At 35.9% G+C, this 6,730-nt stretch overlaps 1 pseudogene; it reads left to right on the forward strand.

Annotated features, from left to right (window-relative positions):
• The first annotated feature begins 1,056 nt into the window (after window positions 1-1,056).
• Window positions 1,057-6,341, forward strand: LOC102478931 (trafficking protein particle complex subunit 2-like; annotated as a pseudogene).
• Window positions 6,342-6,730: the final 389 nt, after the last annotated feature.

Here is a 6,730-nt window from a genome sequence, read left to right on the forward strand (position 1 = left end):
AAAAACCTCTCAAAAAAAAAAAAAGAAAACTCTTAGAAGTGATTAATAAATTCAGTATAATGGCAGAATATAAAAATCAATATACAAAAATATATAGCATTTTTATACACCAATAATGAACAGACTGTGACAGAATTAAAGAAAGCAATGTCATTTGTAATACCCACACACACACACAAAAATGACCTAGGAATAAACCTAACCAAAGAGGTGAAAGAATTCACAAGAAAAATTCTGAAAAACTGAAAGAAAGAAATTGATACAAAAGACTGGAAAGACATCCCTTGTTCTTGGATAGAAAGAAACAATATGATCAAAATGTCAATTCTACTATGATTAATTTATGAATTTAATGAGATTCCAATCAAATTACTGGTAACATTCTTCACAAATTTTTTTTAAAAAAATCATATAAACTCTGGAATCATAAAAAGGCTTCATATCACCAAGGCAATACTGTGTAAAAAGAATAAAGTAGGATTTTTAAAGCTGAGGTGTGCCCTAGTGTGTTCAGGGAAGCCATGCTCTAAACCCACCTCCTAGACTCCCAAAATATTTTGAGAAGAAGCCATTTTAAAGCTAAGGTGTGTTCTGGAATGTTCAGGGAAGCCACCTCTAAACCCACCTCCTACACTCTCAAAATATTCAAACAAGCACTGTGGAGGAAAGATTTTTGTCACAGAATGAGCAGAAACAACCACAGAGGTATAAGAAACATGAGAAACCAAGAAAATGTCTCTCCCATAAGGGAAAAGAACAATATCACATAATCTACAAACAGTACAGTAGAATTCTTGGAAATGTCTGATAAAGACTTCAGAATATTCATATTGACAAAACTTAATGATCTAAACGAGATACAAGAGCTGAGAGATAATGAACTCCAGAAGATGCTGGAGAAAAGAGACAATGAGTTCCAGGAGGTGTTGAATTTCTTTCATGATCTGAAAGAGGAAATACACACCATGAAAAAGAATCAAATAGAGCTATTAGAGATGAAGGTTGCCCTTTAGAAAATCAAAACATCCCTCGAAAATATTAAAATCAGATTAGTCCATGCAGAAAATTGAATCTCGTATGTTGAAGGTAAATCCTCTGGTCTAGAAAAAACATCAAAAAAAAAAAAAACCTGAGAAAATAACACCCAAAAATATGAATACTATACGAGAAATACTAGACAGCATTAAACGCCCAAACATTCGGCTGCAGACATACAAGAAACTTGAGAAACCAAGAAAATGTCTCTCCCATAAGAGAAAAAAACAATACCTCATCATCTACAAACAGTACAGTAGAATTCGTGGAAATGTCTGATCAAGACTTCAGAATATTCATATTGACAAAACTAAACAAGATGCAAGAGCTGAGAGATAATGAACTCCAGAAGATGAAGGAGAAAAAAGACAATGAATTCCAGGAGGTGTTAAAGTTCTTTCAGGATCTGAAAGAGGAAATACATACCATAAAAAAAGAATCAAATGGAGCTATTAGAGATGAAGGCTGCCCTTCAGGAAATCAAAATGTCTCTTGAAAGTATTAAAAGCAGATTAGTCCATGTAGAAAATTGAATCTCAGATGTTGAAAGCAAAACCTCTGAGTAGAAAAAACAACAACAAAAAAAACAGAAAACAACCCCCCAAAAATAGAATACTATATGAGAAATACTAGATAGCATTAAGCGCCCAAACATCCAGATAATTGGTATCCCAGAAGGAGAAGAAACTGATAAAGGCTTTGATAATCTATTCCATGAAATCTTGGAAGAAAACTTTCCAAATCTAAAGAGGCATTCAAATATCCAGACCCAAGGAATGCAAAGGACTCCTAATAGAATCAACCCAAGAAGATCTTCTCCAAGGCACGTCATAGCCAGACTGGTCAAATCTACAGACAAAGACAAGATACTAAAATTGGCAAGGGAGAAACATCAGATTACTTATAAAGGTTATCCTATCAGGCTAACCTCAGACATTTCATCAGAAACATTGTTAGCAAGGAAAGAATGGGAAAATATATTCAAAGTGTTAAGTGAAAACAGTTTTAAGCAAGAATACTATACCCAGCAAGATTATCTTTCATATGGAAAGAAAGAATAAAAACATTCTCAGATAAACAAGACCTGAAAGAATTTGCCAGTATCAGACCCACTCTTAAAGAAGTTTTGAAAGGATTGCTCAACCAGGAAAACTAAAGATACATACAGAAATAAGAGAACAAAAGGCAACCAAGAAAACGACAGATTTAATGCTAGGGACAAGAAATATCAGTAACAATGTAGAATGTTAACTTCCAGGATTTAAATGAAAGATTGGACCACAGAAACACTGCATATTCAACAGAGGAGAGTTTGAACATAAGACTAAACTGGCGAAATAGAATTTTATGACTTTTGAGTAAAACATTACTGATTTTTTTTACTATGCTTTGTTTTCCCAATTTAAATACTTTCTTTTCAGTTTTTGATAGGTTTAGCAATATATTAAAATATTTTTCTTGTTTGTTTCTTTAAATGGAAACATAAACTTGTCTTCCTTCCTGATCCCTCTGGAATTGGAAAATATTTGGGAATATTCTTGTTTTGTGGGAGAAGGGTTATTTGCTTAAGTACAATAATGCTTGTTGTGTTGATTCAGAAATCGAAAATACTCATTATTGGACAAGGCTTTGACTGGAATGTCATATCTAAAGATTAATCAGAAAACTATGGAACTAAGGTGGATCTAAATTAATCTAACAGAAGCTCCTAGAAAGATGGCCTGGTACCATAAATAGTTCTGCCTGGCAGAGAGGATTAGAGAAGATACATGGAAGAATTGATAAAGTAAAATAACCTGGACTTTTCCAGCCCAGCATTGTAATCAGTAGAGATTGCAAAAGAACAATCACACCAGAAAATTACCTTGAGAAAAATTTTGAAGGAAGAAAAAGAGACTAGTCTTTGCTAGCAGATGGTATATCACAGAATACATTTGGGCAGGGCTGAATTGAGAAGGTTTATGTGTGACTAGTGTGCTGGGCATTTGCTTTTTGACAATTTGAGTAGTTCACATGCAGATATTTTCTCAAAAATATTTAAAACCATATTCTTTCTGTTGTTATAGAGTCACAAACAAAATTATGCAAAATTATAAGAAATATTTTGAAATTTTGAAAGCTGTTTACTGTCAAGGACTATGGATTATGAGTTAAAAATTTTTTTGATATGTAAAGTAAATGTGGAAAAATGTACAGATAAATTAAAATTAAAAAATAATGATAAAAAATAAAAATAAATTAAAAAAAAGAATAAAGTAGGAGGCATCTCACTACCCAACCTTAAAATATATTACAAAGCTGCGATAATCAAAACAACATGCCACTGGAATAAAAACAGATGCATAAACCAATGGAAAAGAATAGAGAATCCAGAAATAAATGCCAAAACATACAGGCAACTGACTTTAAAAACTAATTATTTAATTTTATTTATTCATTCATTTATTTTAATTCAACCAAAGAGAGTGAGAGGGGGAAAGTGAGAAAGCAAGCCACGAGGTCTGAGAATGTAACCATGGTTGGCCATGTGGGTCTGTTCAGCACCTTAACCACCATACCACCTGCTTGCCCTAAGCCAGCCAACTGATTTTTTTTTTTTTTTGGAGAGGTTTTTGCTATAGGGCATGTGCGCTTGCCAGAAAGACAGAGAGAGACAAAGAGAAAGTGAGAAATCACTCCCCAGGGGGGGTGGCCATGCCACAATCCCTTCTCCTCCATTTTCCTCTTGAGATCTTGGGCATGCATGCATGCACACTCACCCAGCATGAGTTTAAGCCACCAGGCCCGGGACTCGAACCGTGGTCGACTACATGGGAGTTCAGCAACATAGCCATTATGCTAACCGCTGGTCCTCCAACTGGTTTTTGACAAAGGACACAAGACAATCCAGTAGGGAAGAGAAAGTTTCTTCAGCAAATGATTCTGGAAGAACTAGATAGCTATGTGCTGAAAAATGAAATTGGATCCTTATCACTCACCATTAACAAAAGTCAACTCAAAATGAACCAAAGATCTAAAAGTAAAGCCTCGAACTATAAAACTACTGGTAGAAAATACAAGGGAAACACTTGGAGACATTAGAGTAAGTAAAGATTTATTAAATAAGACCCCTAAAGCACAGGAAACTTCTAAAAATAGACAAGTGGGATTACATCAAACTAAAAGCTTCTGCACAGCAATGGAAATAATAATTACAGTGAAGAGACCACCCATAAAATGGGAGAAAATATTTGCAAATGGTACAGATAAGGGGCTGATACCTAGAATATATAGGAAATACAAGCAGCTCACCTGCAAAATTATGAATAATCAGGGACCAGCAGATGGCATAATGGTTACGTCACTGAACTCCCATTTGTTGAGTTTATCCTGACAACTGCCTGCCCCTCCATTTTCTCTGTATTGGCAGCCATCTTAATGTCAGCCTAGGCAACCAGCACTGAGAGTCAAACAGAAACAAGGGTGTGGCTGTGTCTCCTAGACACAAGCCATTCTTCTGAGGTATATGCACTTATGACCCTACCATTGCAGTTGAGTACCTAGCAACCCCTCTGTCAGGTGTACATTATGCAACTTGTTTACTTGCCTGTATAAAAACACTGCTGCCCTGCTGAGGGGCACCAGACCCTTAGTTCATTGTCTGGTCACTGTGGCAGAGTTTCACCTCTCAATAAACTTCTTTCCTATCCCTTTCAACATTTGGCTTCATGTTCCTTGGCCTGTTCCTGATATAACACCATGTAGTCAACCACAGTTCAAGTCCTGGACCCGGCTGCTTAAAACTTACACTAGGCATGTGTGCATGCATGCCCCAAATCCCAAGAGGAGAATGAAGAAGGGATTGTAGCATGACCATCCCCTCTGGGGTGGGGGGGTAATTTCTCTCTCTCTGTCTTTCTTTCTCTCTGTGTCTCTCTGGTGAGCACATGCCCCCTATAGCAAAAATTTCATTCAAAAAAATGTGAATAATCTAATTTTTAAAATCGGCCAATGAGCTGAACAGACAGCTCTCTAAGGAAGATATCAAAATGGCCCAAAAGCATATAAACAAATATTCGATGTCTAGTATCATAAAGAAAATGCAAATCAAAACCACAATGAAATACCACTTAACCCCAGTTAGAATAGCTATGATCTAAAAGATAAAGAACAAGTGCTGGCAAGGTTGTGGTGAAAAGGGAACCCTCCTACACTGTTGATGGGAATGTAAATTTGTATGGCTACTGTGGAAAACGACATGGAGATTCCTCAGGACCAGCAGATGGCATAATGGTTACAGTGCTGGACTCCCACGTAGTTGACTGTAGTTCAAGGCCCGAACCTGGCAGCTTAAAACTCATACTGGGCATGTATGTGTGTGTGCGTTCCCAAAATCCCAAGAGGATTTTTTTTCAAGAGAGGTTTTTGCTATAGGGCACATGTGCTCGCCAGAGAGACAGAAAATGAGAAATCACCCCACGGGGGGATGGCCACATAATGGATCCAGCAGCTTAAAGCTCATGCTTGGTGTGTGTGTGCAAATGTGCCCAAAATCCCAAGAGGAGAATGGAGAATGGAGGGCATCAACAGAGGTCTTGCAGTACTATTCTATTTTTTTAAAATAATTATTTATTTTATTTTATTCATTTGTTTATTTATTTATTTTTTAGTTTGACCAGACAGAGACAGAAGGTGAGAATGAGAGAAAGAGGAAGTGAGAAAGCAAGCCACCAGATTCAGGACTCGAACCCTGGTTGACCATGTGGGAGTGTCCAGCACCTTAACCACCACACCACCTGCTGGTCCCTTGCAATACTATTCTAAGGGTCTTGGTTGAAGCATGGGTCTCTCCAAGGGGAACTGACTGAGAGTTTCCATTGCCTGTGTTTCCCTGCAGGAGCTAGGTAGAGAAGGCAAATTCTGGAAGATTTTACCTTGTAATTTGTTGGCCACCATGATAATTCAGTTTTTGAAAAGGAGTTTTTGACAGCTGAAAAAATGGAATTCATAGATGATCATCACGTGACCCAGTTCATAGCTCATACTGCTCTAGACATTGTAGAGGAGAACATGTGGCTGTAGAACATGTACTTGAAAAATGTGGATGAGTGAGTGGTTTCTGTCTGCATTTGTCACTACAGGGCATATGAGACATTATGTTCCATGATGGAAAGTAAGAAGATGGAATAAGGAAATTCTTTACTGATGTCTATGACTTACATATCAAGTTTGCAATGAATCTGTTTTATGGACTCAATTCTCCTATTTGATCAAGCACAGTTGATAGAAAAGCTCAATTTCTTGGGAAGAAGCACTTTTTAAGATGAATTCAGAAAAATTCCAAAATATATTCACTTTGTAAACTAAGCAGTGTGATTGAATGTATAAAAGAAAATGAAATAAAAAATGTAAAAAAAAGAAAAATTCCAAAATAAATAAATGTCACTGAGATGGAGTATTCTCAGGAATGTGTGCATTTTATAAAAAAAAATGTGTGCATTTTATGTAAGTCAATTAAATAGCCCAGAAAACTGATAAATTGTGGTCACAATTTATCTAAACCTAATATATTATTTAAAAAATTTAAACTATAAAATTTTAGGAAAAAAATTTTTAGAAAACTTTTGTGATTTTAGGTTAGAAAAAAATGTTTAAATATGACAAGAAAAACAAATACATAAAACAAAATGATAACACTGGATTTAATAAAATGAAA

This window comes from Tupaia chinensis, unplaced genomic scaffold (assembly GCF_000334495.1).
Source record: "Tupaia chinensis unplaced genomic scaffold, TupChi_1.0 Scaffold000566_1, whole genome shotgun sequence".
Lineage (NCBI taxonomy): Eukaryota > Metazoa > Chordata > Mammalia > Scandentia > Tupaiidae > Tupaia > Tupaia belangeri.